Source organism: Acomys russatus, chromosome 1 (assembly GCF_903995435.1).
Source record: "Acomys russatus chromosome 1, mAcoRus1.1, whole genome shotgun sequence".
Classification (NCBI taxonomy): domain Eukaryota; kingdom Metazoa; phylum Chordata; class Mammalia; order Rodentia; family Muridae; genus Acomys; species Acomys russatus.
The window spans coordinates 45857799-45880348 of NC_067137.1; positions in this window are offsets into that span (position 1 = coordinate 45857799).

Sequence of the window (22550 nt, forward strand, 5' to 3'; positions counted from 1 at the left end):
CTTAGCCATTCTGATGGATGTAAGATAGAATCGCAGAGTCATCTTGATTGGATTTCCCTGATAACTAAGGAGGTTGAGCATTTCTTTAAGTGTTTCTCAGACATTCGATATTCCTCTGTTGAGAATACTGTTTAATTCTGAGCCCCATTTCTCAATTGGGTTATTGGTTGGGAGGTGTTTACTTTCTTGAGTTCTTTATATATTTTGGATATTAGACCTTTGTCAGATGAAGGGTTGGTGAAGATCTTTTCCCAGTCTGTAGGCTGTCGCTTTGTTCTGTTGGCAGTGTCTCCTGCCTTACAGAAGTTTCTCAGCCTCATGACGTCCCATTTATTAATTGTTGACGTTAAGGCCTGGGCTGTTGGAGTTCTGTTCAGGAAGCTGTCTCCTGTGCCAATGTGTTCCAGGCTCTTTCCCACTTTTTCTTCTTACTGATTTAGTGTCTCTGGTTTTATGTTGAGGTCTCTAATCCACTTGGACTTGAGTTTTGTGCACGGTGATAAATATGGGTCTAATTGCATTTTCTACATATAGACATCCAATTAAATGAGCACCATTTGTTGAAGATGCTATCCTTTTTCCATTGAATAGAATTGGCTTCTTTGTCAAAAATCAAGTAACTATATGTGTGTGGATTCATTTCTGAGTCTTTGATTCTATTCCATTGATCAACCAGCCTATTGCTGTGCCAGTACCATGAAGAAATTAGGAAAACTACATCCTTCACAATAGCCACCAGCAATATAAAATATCTAGGAGTAACTCTAACCAAGCAAGTGAAGGACTTGTTTGAAAAAAAAAACTTTAAATCTCTAAAAAAAGAGATTGAACATGACATGAGAAGGTGGAGGGATCTCTCTTGTTCATGGATTGGGAGAATTAACATAGTAAAAATGGCCATCTTACCGAAAGCAATTTACTGATTCAATGCAATCCGTATCAAAATACCTATACAATTTTTTAAAGACATTGAAAGATCAATTCTCAACTTCATATGGAAAAACAAACAAACAAACAGAATAGCTGAACCAATCCTATACAATAAAAGATCCTCAGGAGGAATCTCCATACCCAACCTCAAGCTGTACTATAGAGCAATAGTAATTAATATTCTTAAATAGTTCTTCTTATCTACCATTTCCCCCTTGCAATAGTTCTTTCATATTGCAACCACCTTCCTCACCTCATTTTTCCCCTGAGAAATGACTCTTACCCCATATATAGAACTTAAATTATAGATAAATTTAAATTCTCACCCAGACACTAATGGCCATATCCATCAGTGTCCTCCAACCTTTCCATCCTAGTAAGAAAGCAAAGTGTTCTCTCATACTGAAGACCTGAATTCAAGCATTGTTGAGGCTTACTACATGACAATAAACATTGTACTACATGAAAAATAAAAAAGGGACTTAAACTAGGTAAGTGAACATATGGATGAATTATAAAATTATAACCATAGGAATATGTACACTGTATTAAAGACTGAGGTACATAAAGCTGCCTGACTCAACCCTTATGGAAAGGAGGTGAAGGATCACACCCTGAGGGGCATTCCGGCTGGGATATTGCTTGACCCGATGTTTACACTAAGATCAACCATTAACTATGGAGTTCTATGGCTAGAGGAATGAGACAGGAAGCCAAAGACTGGAAAGAGAAAGAGGAGAGAGAAAAGGAGTATGGTGTTTGACACATTCCACAGATAATTTCACATTTACCATCCTCAATATTTTTTTCTCATTTCATCTAGAATATAATATTACTATCTGTTTGGTCACTAGAAATTCTGACTTCTGTGATTTCCTCTTGTTCCCTTACCCACTTCTTCACTTGTAATTATCTTCTGTTGATTCTATGGCAGCAGCATTTCGTAGGTGTCTCTTCTTTTCTACTCAGGGTTGGTCCAATAGGCTCACAATTGACCTCACCCTCGCACTCTTCCTAGAATGATTGTCTAACCTGTGCAACTGGTTGCACCCCTGCCCAGCCCCAACTGGCTTGCTATTCCAGCAGGACAATAAAGACTTTTGTCATACAACCTCTGTCCCCGTTTTATAGTACTTATTCTCTGACCATTCACTGTGTCCCTGGACTCTAGCACAATTTATCAACACATTCCCTGGAATAGCACTTTATTTCAAGCCTGTGTATATCTCCCCTATAAGTGTAAGAACATTCATGGCACTATTTGTTTTTTAAAGCAAGGTCTCACTGTTATCCTGGCTGGACTGGAACTCTTCATGTAGAGCAGACTGGCCTCAATTTCCCAGAGATCCACCTGCCTCTGTCTACCATGTTCTGGGATTCAAGTCATAATCCAGCAGTCCGGATTTTACACCATATTTTAATATACACATTTTTAATGTAGCGAGAAGCAGTCACCTGATAGCTAACTCATCTTTGGTCATATAATATGCTTTCTCAGCCCATCCTTCTAGCTTTCCCTTTTAGTTTATGAAGGATGATGGTGACACCAACAACCTTCAACAAACTGATCCTATTTTAATCTCATATCAAGAGTCTTAATCTCATATCAAGTCGGCTTAAATGTCCTGGTTCAAGTTATATTTTCCCCTGAAGCTTTAAATGTCTATTTATTTCCCAGGACTCTGCTCTTTGCCTCTCATTGCAATCACCTCACATCTCATTTTTCAGAGAGTCAGCCAGTAGAGTATTGAGTCACATTCAGACACTCCTTGTGTGTACCCTATTATAAAATACCTCTCTGCTCCTTTGTCTATAACTCTTGTGATTTTATTTCCCTCTGTGGGGCTTATCCTCTCTACACGCAGGGACCGTCATTCTCCTAACTTCTAGAATCTTGACTCAGTTTCTAATAAGAAGGTACTCCATTAACTCATGTCAGCAAATGTAGGAAGAATGGGATGAAAAACAAATAAACAAACAAACAACACTTGATGCAAAGACATGTCTGAATTCAGCCTAGGGCAAAAATCCCAGTCTTGGGTTTGAGCAGCATTTTTTTTTTTTTTTTTGAGCAGCAATCTTAGGAGCCATCACTGTGTTCCAAAAGCTGCAATCTGAGAACACACGTCTTATAGAAGCCTGAGCAGTAGCTTAATTTACTAAGAGCTGGACCTTGAAGGAGTTAAAATCGTTACTTTGGAGGCTGTGATGTCACTTTAGCACACTGAGCTCTTACACAAGCAAAGTAAAACCCAGCTCAGTGGAAAAGGTCATACTCCAAGAATGCAAAGGGTAAGTGTGGCCAATCAGAAGCAGCCAGCTGAGATCAGTTAGCAAAACAGACTTTCTGCTGAGTGATTCACACAGGGCTGCCACTCTGTTCTCAAGCTTCAGGCATCCCTTTGCCTCACGTCCACATTCCCAGGGTCCTCTCCATCTGTCCCTTGACAGACCCCTGAACCACTTCTGCTTTGGATCTACTGGCAGTGTGCTGGGAACGCCACTGAAGGACCACAGAAACCCTAAAGGTTGAAGCACTGTTCTGTGTGGGAGAAGGGGATATGGAAGGGCAGAGAGTAACAAAGAGAGTGATTGAATTTCAATTAGAGTATAGGAATTTCAAAGGAATGCTACCATTTTGTTCATGTGCTTACCCCATGTGCCCTATGGAAAATACTATGCACAATGTGTCTATGTGTGTGGGCACACATATTTGTGTGTGTACATTTATATATACTGTGTATGCATGTGTATGTATATAGGTATGTAGCAGAACTTCAGTAATTTAAAAGGTCCTTAGTAGAGTCTTATCCTAGACCTCTGTTGTTCTTCACGAGTATAAGTTTCTAGCTATAAGTACGACGTGCAAATATATCTACACATATGCGAATATATCAAGACTAAGAAAGTGTATATGTGTGTGTGTGTTTAGGCATAGTGGGCTGCATCATATCATTGAGTATTCTATTCTAGCTCATAGAGACATTTTAAAATTTTCATTCTAGTCAGAACACTTGCGATATACATTCTTAAATGTTTAAGAGCACAGTGAGTCATTATTTTTTTTAATTTCTACAGAATATCTTACTATATAAGCTCATGATATTTAGCCAGGCCTCCGCTGGTGAATATTTAATTTTCTTTTAGTTTGTTGCTATTTCCAGTGATGCCGCAGTGAGAATCCCCGTGCATATGTGACCAGCCAAAGTCCGGCTGAAGCAGATGGTGCATCCAAAAACATAACTGAAGAGATTTATAATGGAGAGGCTATTTACACAAATGCTGGCAGGATTAACGGAACCAATAATAAACAGCTAAGCCCTTGGGACCTAGCAACAGTGAGAAACATTTGCCAACTGTAGGCATGAAGGGACAGGGGAGGGCACAGTGTTACTGGAGGCTGGTGACAGCGTTGTAGGAGCAGGGAGAATGAACATCCAATCGCAGCTTTCTCTGCTCCCTGGATTCCTGCTAGTCCCTCCTAACCACTGTGTCCAAGTGGAAGCCTGAACAGGAGCAAGCCCAAGAGAGGCCGTCAGCCTGTGAGGCTCAGGCCAGGCAGAGCAGGTCTGAAAACAGATCTGGCTCACTGGAAAATAACCAGTATGATGTGGTTTTACACAAATATACCACAAATCTGTTATAAATTGTTCCTGGGAGTAAAATTTCATTGTCAATGAGAAGGAAGGAACCAGCAAATTACTCCCTTGAGCTCCCAATGATGGCCTTTCTCTCCCAGGAGAATGTAATGCTTAATTATGCATATGGCTCCTCAGAATTAAGACTACATTTCCCAGACTTCCTTGTAAACAAAGTAATGTAAAAGGAAGTGTCACGACTTGTCTGAGGACAGCTGACTTGTTTCGTTGTCCCTTGTATAGTTTATTACCTATAGTATATTTCAGATCTGCCCAGGGCCACATCACTTGGATGATGCTTTCTGGTTGGAAGAAAGCAGGTTCCTGAGAGTTACACAAAGTAAAAGCCATACCACCGGACTGCATTTATTTTTGAAATTTTAAAATTTGATATGTAGTTAATTTTTGTGCTCTATAGCTGAACCCAATCATAACATTTAATAGGTGCAAAAGTATAAACACTTGGAATTTCATAAATATTTTCCAGGTGGATAGGTAATTTTAAAGACAAGATATATATCGTGTCTATGGGGCTGGAGAGATGGCTCGCAAGTTAAGAACACTGGCTACTTTCCTAGAGAACATTAGTTTGGTAGCCAGGACCCGCACAGTGCCTCACAACTGTTTGTAACGTCAGTCACAGGGGATCTAACGCCCTCTTCTGGTCTCCTCCAGCACCAGGGTTGCATATGGCATAAGGGTTTCATGGCAGAAGGAAGGGAAAGTTGGCAGATTGGAGCCAAGAAATACCACAAACTCACACCAGGTAACAGACCTCATGAAAGAGCTTTTTTGGGGGTGAGAGGTATACAGAGGCTGCCTCTGAGTGAGGGTGGAAGGGAAAAAAGAGGGTGGGTCATAAAGGCACTGGCTTTTTATAAAGGGGTTATCACACATGCTCATAGGGAGACTATGTGACTAGTGGTAACAGTGGAGATGTATCACATTTTGGCAGCTGGTGATGAGTGGCTGCTGTTGCTGGGATACTAAAGGTGGGTGTGGATGTGGGGTTTTGTAACATTCCTCGCTCTTCTTTATTATAAAAGGTGAGGAAATATTTAGGCATAACTGGTGAGGTGGGAATGGGAGCGCTGTGCTCTTTTGACTGCTTCCTGCTGTCTGGGGGCATTGACATCTTTGGGCACTGTTGATCCTTACAGTCAGGACATACTGGGTAATCACATGGCTCTGTGGCTAGCGGTTGGTAGTCCTGTAACAATAGCTGATTAATCATTAGATTAGAGATTTTTTTCAATGTGCCATTGGAGAAATGTAGAGAAGAAATTGATAAAGCAGGCTACAATTAGTAAAAGTAGAACAAGAAGGAGGGAGGTCAAGACAGTGAGTATCCACTTTAATATGGGGTTCTCAAAGGGCCTGGAGCTGGGACATCAAGTTGTTCCTTATGTTTTTTGAGGTCAGTTTGAATTTGTTGGATTTTTGTTTGTTTGCTTGCTTGCTTGCTTTTTACTATATGCAATTGGATAACATAGAGGCAGCATTCCTCTGGAGGAAGAGGCAAATTCCACTTCACCCTTTTCAGCTGTAAGAAGCTCTGGTTCTGTCAGTTTTGGAGTGCCACAGCTGCCAAGGACTCAAAGTGTCCTTGAAGGGTAAATATATGTTTTGGGCTACCTATTGGAGGTCTAGTATGAACTGGAAAGAAAACAGATGATACAAGGTCTGGGAAGTGGTTAGTCCCATTATCCTCCTGCTGGTGACACTGCAATTATTTCTGTGACAGCCAGAGGAACAAGATTTGAATTACCTCTTATTATGTCAGGCAGCTGGTGAGTTCAGACCTGAAATCAGTGGGGGATCTTTTCTATGTATCACCTCCAACTTAGGGAAGAGAAACACTAGTGCATGAACTCCTGACCAGCTAACAGGCAGTCAATGCTAACTTGAGTACTGCAAAGAATTAAGGGGTTGTAGATGAGCACTGGCACTAAGATGGGGTGTTGAGTGTTGAGGTTTTGTTGCAGTCTAAGAAATGTAGCTCATGGGCTGGAGAGATGGCTCAGAGGTTAAGAGCACTGTCTGCTCTTCCAGAGGTCCTGAGTTCAATTCCCAGAAACCACATGGTGGCTCTCAACTATCTGTAATGGGATCTGATGCCCTCTTCTGGCCTGCAGGTGTACATGCAGATAGAGCACTGTATACATAAAATAAATAAATTAATTTAAAATAAAGAAATGTAGCTCTTACAAAACTGCCTTAAAGCAGTTTACCGTGCCAAAGAGGGTGATATGAAAAAGATAGGGAGTTGTGGCAACACAGGAGCTGTTGGTAAATGGTGAGGTAAGGTCATTTAACAAGGTTACAGGAGAAGCTGTAAGTGGCAGTATTGAGCTAGTCTCAGGAGCAATACATAGCAAGTGGTTCCCCAAATGGCCAAGCTGGGTGACTTTAAGGAAGGAGTAGGGCAAGGTCAGAGTCTGAAGCAGAAGACAAAAGTGACAGGTTTGTGCTATTTAAGAGAGGGCATGTTAAAGGGCTTATGACCTTGGGAGAATGTTGAATCACCTCCTCTACCCCTCGTACCTTTTGGTGTTGAATAGTTGGGATATATTTTCTCTGGACTTTAATCATACTCACCGTGTACCAGGGGTTGAGGAAATGGTAGAGCTTTACTGAGAAAACCCATTTCCTACCTGGAATCCTATGGGCCCATGACACAGAATTAAAGGGTGCCATTTTGTCAATAGAGGAAAAGAAATCAAAGCTAGGATGCACATGTGGCACCTGGCATTGGCAAGACCAGTATGTGCAGCCTTCATAAATATCTGACCAGTCTTTACAATAGCCTTCTGCCTAGTCATAGAAGAAGCAGGCAAAGGGTCAGTACACAAAGGAGAAAGGGTGGATATAGAAGTGATGGGAATTTTAATTGGCTTCTGACAGGCTGCTATGGAACACCTTTCTAACCCTATATGGAGAGCCCTAGACAAAAGCAGACACAGGGGGAAAGAGACATGTCTATGTCCAATCCAGTAGAATAGAACACAGATGCCAGGGTGAAGCTTCATTCTTCTGGAACCAGAGACAGTGAGGTTGATCTTGGTGTCCTCTGGAACTTAAGAGAACAGGATTCCTGTTGAGGTTGATATGTCGGAAGGGAAGTTATCTTTAAGGCAGAGGAGTAAAGGGCTTGAGATGGAACAGCAAGTGCTTGAGGTAAAGTCCATGAGGGAGACCCTCAAGCTTAGAAGCTTTGAGGGTTATAAGAATTACCTTGACGGGCCCCTGCCATTTAGGGGAAAGGGATGAAGGACTTAAGTCTGGAGGAGAGAGAAAGACCTGATCCTCCATGTTGATTAGGGATGGACAAGAGTTGGCATATGGCTGAGGTAGGTAGTGGTCAGTAAGTTTCCATAATAGGGAGCAGAGATGACAGAGTTAGAAGGTGAGTAGGTGATCAGGAAGAGATGAGCATTAGGGTAAACAAGCAGATATCGGAACTGGTTGCCTGTACAAGAGCTCAAACATGGAGATGAAAAAAGTTGCTTGGGGAGAGCCTGTGGCCTAGGAAGGGCCAGCAGTAGGAGCTTTACACAATCAGGGTGATGTTCTTGTGACAATTTGACAAGGGTATTTTTATTTATTTATTTATTTTATTAATTTATTCAGATTACATTTCAGTTGTTATCCTCTTGCTTGTCTCCTCCCATTTCTCTCTCCCTTCCTCTTTCACCCTATTCCCCTCCCTCAGGTCCTTGACAGAAGGGGACCTCCTCCCCCACCATATGGTCACAGCCTATCAAGTCTCATCTTGGTAACCTTCATATTCTTTCTCTGAGTCCTACTAGGCCTCCCCTCCAATGGGGAAGGGTAAAATAAGGGGCACCAGAGTTCATGTCAGTCAGTCCCCGCTTTCCACACAACTGTGGATAATTTCCTGTCCCTTGGCTAGATCTGAGTAGGGGTTCAATGTTGACTGCATGTATTGTTCTTGATTGGTGCAGTAGTTTGAACAGACCCCCTTGCATCCAAATAGCCCATCATGATGCTCTCCTTGTAGGTTTCTAGGACCTTCTGGGTCCTTCTATTTCCCCATTCTCCCATACTTCTCTCACCTAGAGTCCCGATAGGAGGTCCTTGCATCTATTGCAATCACCTTGGTAAGTGAAGAATTTCAGGGGAAATCCCTGTTGGGCTAGTGTCCAATTATAAGTGAGTACATACCATGTTAATCTTTCTGGGTCTGGGTTAACTAACACAGTATGATCATTTCTACTTCCACCCATTTGCCTACAAATTTCAGGGTTTCCTTGTTTATAATAGCTGAGTAATATTCCATAGTGTACATTTACCACAGTTTCTTTATCCATTCTTCAACTGAGGGACATTTAGGTTCTTTGCAGGTTCTGGCTATTATGAATAAGGCTGCTATGAACATGGTTGGGCACATGCCCTTGTTCTGTGGTGGAGCACTTTCTGGCTATATTCCAAGGAGTAGAATAGCTGGGTCTTGAGATAGCCCAATTGCCAGAATTCTGAGAAAGCACCAGGTTGATTTCCAAAGTGGTTGTACAATTCTGCATTCCCACCAGCAATGAAGGAGTGTTCCCCTTTCTCCACACTCTGGCCAGCACGTGCTGTCATTTGAGTTTTTGATTTTAGCCATTCTGATGGGTGTAAGATGGAATTTCAGAGTCATTTTGATTTGCATTTCTCTGATGACTAAGGCATTGAGCATTTCTTTAGTGTTTCTCAGACATTCGATATTCCTCTGGTGAGAATTCTGTTTAATTCTGAGCCCCAGTTCTCAATTGGGTTATTTGGTTTGGAGGTGTTTAATTTCTTGAGTTCTTTATATATTTTGGATATTAGACCTTTGTCAGTTGTAGGGTTGGTGAAGATCTTTTCCCAGTCTGTAGGCTGTTGCTTTGTTCTCTTGACAGTGTCTCCTGCCTTACAGAAGTTTCTCAGCCTCATGAGGTCCCATTTATTAATTGTTGATATAAGACCTAGGCTGTTGGAGTTCTGTTCAGGAGGTTGTCTCTTGGGCCAATGTGTTCCAGGCTCTTTCCCCAATTTATCTTCTAACCAATTTAGTGTCTCTGGTTTTATGTTGAGGTCTTTAATCCATTTGGACTTGAGGCTTGTGCATGGTGATAAATACGGGTCTAATTGCATTTTCTACATGTAGACATCAGTTAGATGAGCACCATTTGTTGAAGATGCTATCCTTTTTCCACTGCATAGATTTGGCTTCTTTGTCAAAAATTAAGTGCCAGTACCATGCTGTTTTAATTACTGTTTCTCTATAGTACAGCTTGAGATCAGGTATGGAGATTCCTCCAGAGGTTCTTTTATTGTATAAGATTGTTTTAGCTATTCTGGTGTTGTTTTTTTTGTTTTGTTTTGTTTTGTTTTGTTTTTCCATATGAAGTTGAGAATTGATGTTTCAATGTCTTTTAAAAAGGTGTAGGTATTTTGATAGGAATTGCATTAAATCTGTAAATTGCTTTTGGTAAAATGGCCATTTTTACTATTTTAATTCTCCTGGTCCAAGAATAAGGGGTATATTTCCATCTTCTGGTGTTATCTTCAATCTCCTTCTTCAGAAATTTGAAGTTTTTTCAAACAAGTCTTTTGATTGCTTGGTTAGAGTTAATCCTAGATATTTTATATTGCTTACGGCTATAGTGAAGGGTGTAGTTTCTCTGTCTTTTTCCTCTGCACAATTGTCATTTGTATGTAGGAAAGCTACTGACTTTTTTAAAGATAATTTTGTATCCAGCCAATTTGCTTAAGGTGTTTATCAGCTGTAGGAGTTCTCTGGTGGAATTTTGGTGGTCACTTATGTACACTATCATATCATCTACAAATTGGGATAATTTGACTTCTTCCTTTCCCATTTGGATCCCCTTGATTTCCTTTTGTTGTCTTATTGCTCTGGCTAGAACCTCAAGCACTATATTGAAGAGAGATGAAGAAAGTGGGAAGCCTTGCCTGGCTCCCAATTTTAGAGGGATTTTCTTGAGTATCTCTCCATTTAATTTGATGTTGGCTATTGGCTTGCTGTATATAGCCTTTATTATGTTTAGGTATGTGCTTGTATCTCCGATCTCTCCAAACTTTAAACATGAATGAGTGTTGGATTTTGTCAAATACTTTTTCTGCATCTAAGGAGATGATCATATGGGTTTTTTTTTCCTTTCAGTTCATTTATATGGTGGATTACATTGATGGATTTCCATATATTAAACCATCCCTGTATGCCTGGAATGAAGCCTACCTAGTCATGGAGAATGATATCTTTGATATCTTCTTGTATTCGGTTTGTGAGTATTTTATTGAGTGTTTTTGGGTCAATGTTCATCAGAGAAATTGGTCTGAAGTTTTCCTTTTTTGTTGGGTCTTTGTGGGGTTTAGGTATCAATGTGACCGTGGCCTCATAGAATGAATTTGGTAATGTTCCATCCATTTCTATCTTTTGGAGTAGCTTGAAGAGTATCAGTGTAAGCTCTTCTTTGAACATCTGGTAGAATTCTGTGCTGAAACATCTGGCCCTGGGCTTTTTTTTGGTTGGGATACTATTAACAACTGCTTCTATTTCTGTAGGAGAAATAGGACTACTTAATTTGTTTATCTGACCTTGATTCAATTTTTACAAGTGGAATCTATCAAGAAAATTGTCCATTTCCCTTAGATTTTGAAATTTTGTGTCATATATGCTTTAAAGTAGGATCTTATGATTCTTTGTATTTCTTTACTGTATGTTGCTATGTCTCCCTTTTCACTTCTGATTTTGTTGATTTGGATAGTGTCTCTCTGCTTTTTAGTTACTTTGGCTAATGGTTTGTCCATCTAGTTGATTTTCTCAAAGAACCAGCTCCTGGTTTTGTTGATTCTGTGAATTGTTCTCTTTGTTTCTAATTTATTGATTTCAGCCTGGAGTTTGTTTATTTCCAGATGTCTACTCTTCTTCGGTGTTTCTGCTTCGTTTTTCCCTAGGGCTTCTAGATGTGTTGTTAAGATGCTTACATGGGATATTTCCAATTTCTTCGTAAAGACACTTAGTGCTATGAATTTTCCTCTTAGCACTGCCTTCAGTGTGTTCCACACATTTGGGTATGTTGTTCCTTCATTTTCTTTGAATTTCAGGAAGTCCTTAATTTCTTCCTTTATTTCTTCCCTGACCCAGTGTAATTAAGTAGAGATTTGTTTAATTTCCATGTGTGTGTAGGCTTTTTGATATTTCTGGTGTTGTTGAAGTCCAGCCTTAGACCACGGTGATCTTATAGGATACAATGTATTATTTCAATCTTCTTGTATCTATTAAGGCTTGCTTTGTGACCTACTATCTGATCATTTGTGGAGAAAGTTCCATGGGCTGCTGAGAAGAAGGTATAATCCTTTGAATTTGGGTAAAAGTTCTGTAGATATCACTTAGATCCATTTGATTCATAACATTGATTAGTGTTGTTATTTCTCAGTTTAGTTTATGTTTCATGACCTATCATTTGTTTGTATATTCCTGATTTTCTTCCAGTGCCTCTCTATAGGCCTCTTTTATGTCTTCCACCTGTTTGGATGCATCTTCCTGCATTTGTTTATGGATTTTATTCATTTATTCCATTATCATCTTCATTACTAAGATTCTGAGTTCATTTTCTTGTATTTCAATTGTGTTTGAGTTCTACAGGTTGCTTTCTTAGGGATAGATGGGATCTGGAGATGCCATATTGTTTTGGTTTTGTTGTTTATGTTTTTACACTGGCCTTTATTCATCTTGCTGTCTCTGATATTGGGAGGTAGCTTCTGGTGTCCTTCATTGGTCATTGAGATCAGTTTCTTGGTGAGGGATTATAGGTCGAGGGCCTTTGCCTATGGGGATCAGGGAACTCCTCCTTGGGACAGGCAGGTGACCTGCTTGTAGCTCCTGGAGACTTTGTTCCACACCCTGAGCTTCTCAGTGGGTAAGCTGAGATAGGTGCTTGTGCTCTGCAGCTCCAGTATCGGTTTGAGGTAGTGTATGTAGAGCCAGTTATCCTGTCTTCAGCTGGGCTTTGAATACCCTGCCCTTGGGCCTGGGGCTTTGGGTCCTAGGCTCAGATCCCACTAGAGTGCCTGAATCCCTGCTGGCTTCTAGTAGTTGTTTAAATTTCTGCTTGCTCTAACCAGGTAGTGAGGCCTAGGTTCTGCCTGCCAGGGAGAGAGCAGCTACTGCCTTCTGATTGTTGTTGGTTGACTAGATTTCTGTCCTATCCCCTTTGGCCTGCCCAGCCTCTCCTGAGAGTGTGTGAGTACCTAGTTGGCTGTGGAGCCTTGCTAGTCTGGGTCCAGTTGTGCCAGGAGAGTCCTTTGGGGCTGGAAGCTAGGCTTCTGCCCAGCCTTGCTCAGACAGCGCTGCTGTGGCTGGACACTGTGTCTGTCCACAGCCATCTGGGCCCCCTGGGCTTTCTCTGGACTGGTGCAGGGTGGGTGGGTTGGTGGAGATCTGAGGACAGATCCACCTATTTCCCAATGATTTCCCTCGGCCAGGAACTCTGATGCTTCAGTGTCAGGATGATTTCAGTCCCATATACCAAGTCCACACTGCTGAGCAAGGCCACAGTTCTCAGCTCATAGGCAAGGTCCAGTCCAGGCTCTGGGGAGTGGGCTGCCATCCTCCATGGGCCACTAGATGGCCAGAGGTCAGACTCGCCCATGGTCCACACTGTGTGGATCTCTCTCACAGTGATCTTCAGCTCCCATGATCCATGGCTTCCTGTAGCAGTAGCATCTGTGAGTCTCCTCTATGAAGATGAGATACCGTACATCTTCATTGCCACCATCTTGTAATCATCCAAACATGCAGGCTCTCACATCTGTCTCTTTAACATTAAAATCTTCCCTAATATTTATTATGTTTTTTGCCTCTAATTTTCTTGGATTTCAGGCTGCATGCTAATCTACAGTGAGTTAGAAATACTGTTCTTGCTGTGATACTTTGTCAAAAACAAAAGAAACAGCAGGGTTATCTCCAAAGCTCTGTTTTTGACATTTTTCTTTCTCTCTGCCACAGCAAAAGGACAAAGCACAAATGATAAGGGTATTTTTAAAAGGAGCTTTGTGGGCTGGGCTAATAGTTAGTCCCAAGTAGGTGACCTGAGAGGTGGACAGTTGGACCTCAGACAGTGAGACTCTGCAGCCCTGGCTGGACAAGAAATTTAAAAGAGCAGAGATGTCAGGTTGGCTCCTCTGTAGGAATGGACTGCGAGGATAAGATTGTCTACACATGGTATGAGTTTAGGTTTGGAAGAGACAAAGAGAGATAAGAGGCCAGAGCCTGGCCAAAGAGGTGTGGCTTGTCCCAGAGCCCCTGGGGTAGGATGGTCCAGGAGAGTTGAGTAGAGAAGGATGGTGTCAGGATTAGTCTTAGATGAAAGCAAAGATGTTTTGTGACTGTGTTTCAAGGCAGATAGAGAAGGAGGCATCCTTGAAGTCCCGGACTGATAAATGGGAAGTCCCAAAGGGAGTAGTGAAAAGAACTGTGTAAGGATTATCCACAAGAGGGTAGAGGGGAACCCCTACAGCACGGATGAGCTGGAGATTAAGCCAGGCAGTGGGCCCCATTGGGCTTTTTACCTGCAAGTATATATGAGTGTTAAGGGGGAAAGATGATGTGGGCAAAGTAGTTTTTCCCCCACAGGAGGTCAGAGATAATAGGTGTAAGTCCCCTAAGGCTCTGGAGCTAGAGTTAGTACTGGACTTGGATGATCTACCAGGTAAGGTCCTGAAATTGGATGATGGTGGAGAATGGTATTTGGCAATAGAGGGTTTTGGGTGTCCCAGACTTGGGGGTTCACTTTGGGGGTTGTCAAGGAAAATGACATATTGGAACCAGTAGGTTGGATGGCTAGGAGGATAAGGAAGGGGGCTTCTGGTGAGATTTGGGGTCAGGAAAATGGTAATAACAAAGGAAATAAAGGCTCTCACTCTGGCTAGAAGATCCCTTCCCAGTAAAGGGATGGGACAGGTTGGTACCATCAAGAAAGAATGAATGAGAGGAACACCCCTGAAAATGCATTTGAGTGGTAGAGTCTGGGGAGGTTGGTAAGCTCTGTGCCTGCCCCAATAAGAGGAAAACAAGAAGGAGAGGTGAGTTCCCAAAACTCCATTAGGACCAAATAAGTGGCCCCAGTGTCCAGCAGGAAGGAGATGGGTTGTCCTGATAACATAACTACCTGGGCCTCCTAGTTAGAGATGACAGTGGTTAGGCCAAAGAAGTCCATCTAGGTCCCTTTAGGCATCCATGGCCAGGCCTAAGAGGTCAAGCTGGGGGGTAATCCAGGTCTGATGTCTCTGTGTCAGGAGGGACATGGGGGCAGTCAACAGCTCAATGTCCTTCTTGATGGTACTTGGGACATGGCTGGGTGGCCTGCAGGAGCTAGGGCTGACCTGGGCTCAGTGACCCTCCTGACCACGTTTAAAGCAGGAGCTCAGTAGTCTTTGAGGTTTTTAGGAGGCAAGGGAGCCCAGGCAGTCGCCGAAGCTGCCTTAATGACCTTGGTCAGCATTTGGTATTTCTATTTACAGGCTTTTTCATCTCTCCCACAGTATACCTTAAAGGCTAGTGCTAAGACTTCTGCCTGTGGGGTTATAGGTCCTCTCTCTTCAAGTGCTTAAAGTTGTCCCTAATGTAGGGGAAACTCTGGGAAAATAGGTCATGAGGAGTTGTTTATCCTCTGGGTTTTCAGGGTCTTTGTTGGTATTCCATCTGTCAGAGCCTTTGTGAAGGCATAAACCTTGATCAGGCCATCCTTCCTGGCAACCTCCTACAAAGGGGGAACTGGGGCCAGGTTAGGCCAGCTAGAGAGAGATAGGGGGGTCCTGCTGTGGGGCTAGGAGCAAGTAGCAGGGGTGAGGGCAAGAGTGGGTGTCAGGGTGGAGTGGTTTGAGGGGCCTGTTGCCTGAGAGGGAGAAGAGACAGAAGGAGCCAGAGAAGGAGAGTGAGTCTGCTGCAGGTGGATGACAGATAAATGATAGGGTCCCAGTGTGGCTTAGACTGACCCCCCTTGTGGGGACACACAGGCACCAGGACATCCTATTGGATCTTGGCATTAATATTAGGATTTTGCTGTGGAAGAAAGGGTATCTTGGCAGATTAGAGCCAAGGAATGCCAGAAAGTCATACCATGCCACAGGCCTCACATGAGAAGTTTATATTAGAGACACATCTTTAGTATAAAATATTATATTGTATATAAATATAAAATTAAAGAAAGATCTTTTTCTCTCTAAATTATAAAAAACAACCCATGTTTTCTCCTAGGAATTTATATTTTGGTTTATAGTTAAACTTTTTCCATCTAGAAGGAATTTAATTTGGGGTAAATAGTAAAGAACACAGTGAAATAATTTTGCAGAAAACTTGATAGAGGCTGACAACAGCAAGTCTTTCGATGCTAGGAACCATGTGGTTTATGCCTCCCACACCTTGGCAGACACAGCCTGTTGCTGGTGGCTTTTTGGCTTCTAGGTGAAGGTCCTGTCATTACCCCACCAGGTTGCCAACTGCTTTTCACATATCACACACACAGCGCTGATCTCCAGGTAGTGAGTGAGCACAGTTTCTTCTGCCCCTAGAACAATCTTGCTCTTGGTACCCAGGTTACACAGCTGTGTGCTGGAATTCCATTCCATACTAAGGATGCCCCACCCAGATTAGACAGTGGAGTATGGCCATGTGCTGTGTCTAAGAAAGTCTGGCTCCCAACAAGATGAGCTAAAACCCCATGTCCTTTTGCCCTGGAGCTTGTCTGATGCCTCAGTGAGTGGCTTGTAGTAATGGCTCAGAAGGAAGTTTCGAATCAGAATCCACTGGCTTGCACCCCCATGCCTCTACTGTGGAGCAACAGGGCCCAGTGCCAGGTTTATTTTAACATTTTGTACTTTGGTGTTTCATCTGGAAGGGGTCTTATAATACAATGTAGGCATTACTTGAATAAATATATGCAAAGTACTTCAAAATCACTTGGCAGCAGTACTTAGCAAACACTAAAAAAGACCTTTGCCCAACATCTTTAATATAAAAAAAAAATCCCCCATGTCTTCTCTTGGGACTTAACAAATTCATCTATACAAAAATATAAAATGTGATAAAATATATAACATAGAAGACGTCTGCAACAACAAAATTCACAACATTTTAGAGAATAAAATATAATCGTATGAGCAGTATCACTATTATTTGAGTATCATTTGGTTTGAAATGTCACCTTTGTCTCAAACTAAATTAGCATATGTATTTGCAGTTAGTCTGGATTCTTTATCATGATTCATGAATATAGCTTAATCACATTTACTTCATAATGTTCTTTATTAGGTGCCAGAACTTGCCAGTTTATTGATTCATTATCCTTCCTTTGCTGAATTTTTCTGGCAAATTTTAAATTTTTATATTTATACAAAAATCTTGAACCAGCTGCTCCAATTTTTAAAAATTAATGTTTTCTTGGGGTTGCAACAAACTTTCATACTCATCTAGAGGGGACTTGACAATCTTATAATATAAGCTTTTTAAAAATTCCAGTTAAAGGAAAAGCTCTCTACTTCCTCAAGCTGTTCTTTTTTAAATTATTTATTTATTGTTAATTAATTATATTTAATTATTTATTCACTTTACATCTCAATCGTAGCCCCCTCTCTCCTCTCCTCCAAGTCCCACCCTCTCTCTATCTTCCCCCATCCCCTATCCCCTTCTCCTCAGAAAAGGAGATGTCCCCCGCTGACCCACACCAGCACATCATGTGGAATCAGTACTGAGCACATTCTCTTCCCCTGTAGCCTGGTGAGGCAGCCCCACCAGGGGAAAGTGATTGAAAAGCAATCAGCAGAGTCCATGTCAGAGAAAATCCCCCTTTCCCCTTACTAGGGGTCCCACACGAAGCTGAAGCTGCCCATCAGCTGTATCTGTGTAGGGGCTTAGGTCCCCTATGCATGCTCTTTGGTTGGTGCTTCAGTCTCCACAAGCCCCTCTGAGCCATGATTAATTGGCTCTATTGGTCTTCTTGTGGAGCTCTTGTCACCCTTCCTCTCACTTTACCACAAGACCCCCTACACTTTGCTCAATGTTTGGCGGTGAGTCTCAGCATCTATTTTGATCCACTGCTGGAAGGAGCTCCTCAGAAGACAGCTTTGCTAGACTCTCATCTGCAAGCATAGCAGAATATCGTTAATAGTTCCAAGGGTTGGTTCTCTCCCATAGGGTGGGTCTCAGGTTGGGCCAGGCATTGGTTGAACATTTCCTCAGTCTCTGTTCTTTCTTTATCCCTGCACATCTTGTATGTGGGGTAAATTTTGGGTCAAAGTTTTTGCAGGTGGGTTGGTGTTCTCCTCCTTATAACTAGGAGTCCTTCTTGTTAGAGGGTGTCCTCTTCAGTTTCTATGACCCCTGCTACTAGGATTTTCAGATAGAGTCACCCTGTATCCTCCCAGAAGCCTACCTGGTTTGTCATAGAGATGCTCCCAGTCACAGTTTCTCTTCCTTCTGCAGGTCCTCTGTCCTCCTGCTACCACTCTCTCCAGGTATGATCTCCATCCTCATTTCTCTCTGTGCTCCCCTCCCTACCTTATTCCTTCTCTTCAACTGCTTTCACTGTCTACTCTATTTCTCCTTCTGTGTGAGATTTAAGCACCCTCCCTTGGGTCCTCCTTGTTACTTATCTACCACATGGCAAGAACATTTGCTCAACTATGTTCATAGCAGATTTATTTATAATAGCCAGCATCTGGAAACAACCTAGACGTCCCTCAACTGAAGAATGGATAAAGAAATTGTGGTACGTTTAAACAATGAAATACTGCTCAGCTATTAAAAACACGGGAACCATGAAATTTGTAGGCAAATTAATGGAACTAAAAAAGATCATCCTGAGTAAGGTAACCCAAACCCAGAAAGACACACATGGTATGTACTCACTTACAAGCAGAGTTTAGCCACATAGCACAGGATATGCTACAATTCACAGACCCAAAAAAGATAAATATCAAAATGTTCTTCTTCTTCTTCTTCTTTTTAAGATTTCAGGGGTTTCCATATTTTTGTTGCTGGCTGTGTTTTTGTTTAAGACAGGCTCTCATTATGTAGCTCAAGTGAGCCTGGAACTGCTTATATGGTCTAGCTTGGGCTGGAACGTGTATTACCCTGGATTCACCTCCTGGGTGTTCTACTGGGTGCTGGGATTCCAGATGTGTATTGCCAACCCCATGCCTAAAGTTAGCTGAAAGTCTTTCTTATGTAGTTCCTATGCAGTTCATGTTGAGTTTATTGTGTTGCCCTTGGTTCCAGTATCTCCTCTCTTTGTTCCCTCCTCTTCCTCCTCTTCCTTCCTTCTGCTCCTATGATGAGTGTGGGAAGACCATCAGTCGTCTCTTTGGGAATCTAGCTCCTGTAACTAGATCAGCACCTTCTCGTCTCTTCACCTTTGTTGCAGTAATACACAATTACTGCATGGTGCAAGGAGAGGAACTAAGTCAAGAGAATATCTGCTTCAAAGGAGAAAGACCAGACAACAAAATAGTTTATGGTGGTTTGAATGAGAAACGAGCCCCATGGGGTCACATATTTAAAATCTTGGTCCCTGGTGCTGATGTTGGGAATGTTCTGGAGCCTTTGGGGCAGTGAGCCTTGCTAGAGGAGTGCATCATTTGTGGACTCTGAGTGTTTGCAGACTGACCCTACTTCCAGTTCACTTTCTCTCCTTTGTATTTGAGATGGAAAGTGTGCTCTCTGCTTTCTGCTCTGGAGCCCTGTTGCCATTCCTCTCCCGCCATTATGTTCTCTCCCTTTGGAACCACAGGCTAAAATAACCTCTTCCATAAGTCGTTGTCATCCATGATGGTTAATCACAGCAACAGGAGACTAACAAATGAAACCAACTGAGCATGACCAAGGTATACCTAGAAAAATTCAGTGTTGGATTCTTTCCTTTATTTCAAATGATTGAGCTTAAAGTAGATTAAATGAAGCATTCTGTTCAAGAAGATGAATATGAAAAAACAGAACTTATTTGTGAAATTAGAAACTAATAGCATACAGAAATTAATAAAGAACCAGTTTATTGGTGTGGGGAGTTCCAAAACAAGATTTTTAAACTTAAGCTTGTATTTTATAAACAGAAAATAAAGCAAAATTGCATAACTAAAAGATCAATATAGTATATGTAGTTTATAATTATAAAATTCACATGCTTATGCTAATAAAATAGAAAATAAACTTTAAGAAAATATAAATGAGTAAAATTTACTGAAACAAAGCATAAAGCTAATTTCTAATCTATAGGAGAAATTTGTTGGAAGTAATTAATTTCTTCAAATAAGATTCTAAGACCAGTGATTATGAAAGATGCTCAAGGCACTAGAGCACAAAAGATTACAATAACCTTGATACTAGAAGCAGGAATAAGACTCGGGAGCCAGACTGCTTGGCTTGGTCCTATTAACACTTACTTCATTCTTGCTGAATGTCATGAAAGGTCTTGCGGTTTCACAATATTAATCCACACAATCCCCTTAAAACTCTATGAAGAAGGGATAACAATTATTCTCATTTTACAGATCAGAAACTGAAGAAGGGAGGGCTAAGAATTTGATACCTAATGTCACACAAGATGCACATGGTAAAACGGAGAATTAAATAGTGCCCCAAGTGTGTCCTCAGCTGCCAAGATGCTCAAGTTTAAAGCTCTCTTCCAAGTTCCAGCTGTTTGTCTTTGGCAAGATTTTTAATCCTTTTATGATTCAATTTATTGAGTCAGGACAGAGAATACATAAAATGACATTACTCTGAACCAGTGGTCCTCAGCCTTCCTAATGCTGCAACACCTTAATACAGTTCCTTGTGTTGTGGTAGCCCAAACATAAAATTATTTTCATTGCTATTTCATAACTGTAATTTTGCTACTGTTATGAATAGTAATGTAAATATCTTATATGCAAGATATATTATATAAGACCCTTCTAAAAGGGTGGTTCAATTCTCTGAAGGGGTAGTAACCCCACACACAGGCTGAAAGCCACTGCTTTAAATACTACCTATAAGTGAAAACTGAGAAGGATAATGCAATGAAGGAATTAATTTTATAGCCAAATGAAATTAAACTGAATAACAGCAGGGTTCTTAAAATTTTGTCATTTTTATATATTTAATTACTACTATGTAAAATATGCAATGATCATTGCAACATAATTTCTATGGCAAAACCAGAGAAATCTTAAGTAGCCAGGAATAGAAAACTCATTCCAAGCAAGAGAAGGATTATGCCTACTAAATAGACTCATATTTCATGGTAAATTACTTGAGTTGAAGTTGTCTCTGCCTTCTGAACATGAAAAACATCTGAGGAATATTTAAAACTACCAGTGATTGAGATGTATTTCAACCCAATAAACCAGAGTCTTGGGGGTGGGGGCGAGACTCTAGACAAAACAAGATTTTCTGGACTAGAAGATCATTGATTAGGTTAAAGGACTAACAAAAAGCACATCAAGATTTTTTTTTTTAATTAAAGCTATTTTGGAAATTCTGGTGCATCTACCAAAACAGGAAGAACAAAAAATAGGAGGCCATAAAAACCATCACTTTGAACCATCATGAGTGTATAGTAGAAAAACATCAGGAGAATAAACTGAACAAAGCTTGAAGAGTTTTTCAAAAACTTACCATCAAAAAAGTTTTACAAAGCCTCATCAACAGTACAAGTTAGAAAATGACATAATAAAGATATTATTTGGATTATTTGTTTAAAAAAAGAGTAGAACTAAAGAAAAATATGTGGAACATAAAGAATATCTTAGTTTTGATAAATAGCCCAAGTCTGTAGCATTTTCAACTGTGTTCTCAAGTCAAAATACAAGGGTGAGTGGTGTGTAGTGATGAGTGGGACAGAGGGGGTGGAGGTAGGAGTGGGGTCACAGGACTCCGGAGTTGCTTTAGCTAACGCAGATCAGAAGTTTTTCTTTTTTTCACTGTTGGCTTTCAGCATGAGATTTGCCTCTAAGATAGGCTTGGGCTACTAACAACCATGGAACATTTACAATTAGTTAGCTCAGATGAAATGTTCCCTTTTTCTCCAACTTTGGTCAGTCAGTCATTTCTTCCATATTCATCGAACATCCACATGGCTTCTTTATATACTTACCGAAGAGAGGCATGGCAAATACCATTCAGAAAAGGCATCATGCCTGCTTTATATGCAAGTACTACATTCTAAGTGAAAACATCTTACAAATACTGAAAACCATAGCGTTGATTTGAAATTATTTTTCCCTCCTGGTCTCTGAGCTCCTTTGCTCTTCCTGATGCACCATGTCATCTCTTACTCATCCGATGTAGAGACAGCAACCAGGGTCATAGCCCTTGTGTTGGGGTTAGGACCGACTGAGGTGCTAGTGAAGGTGCTGATGATGGTGAAGATAGAAGAATTCAAATGAAAGAGAGATTGTTAGTGAATGTGGGATGTGTGGGATGTGTGGGATAGGTCTCATTCTGATACATGAGATGGAACTGTTCTCACAATGGCTTATCACTTTGTCACTTGGTGTGAAATGACAGGGGCCTGGATGCCTAGGGACCTTGGCTTCTCAGCAAAGACAAATAGGCCTGTAGACATGTTTGAGGACACTGACAGAGTGGTGATGTAGGAGTGATATAGATGGAAGGGACCTGGGTGGCAGTGAAGTCATTAGCCAACACTGCTTGGGCAGAGCATGTGGTATACAGGTAGGCATTCTTTTTTCACTAGTAGCATAACTTAGAGTGGCTTTGCTCCTACTTCTGTCACATATATGTCAACTGGAGGTATTCCTGTTCTTATGTGGAAAGAATGGAAGTGGGTGGTGTAGGAGGCCATGCTGATTGCAGATTTTGAAATTAGACAAGGCATGCTCTTCAGAGCAGACACAGAGGTGCTTGTGACTCTGTGTATTTTGTTCCAAATAATCAGATAGAGTCTGATAATTTTTAAAAATATCCACTGGCATTCTAGA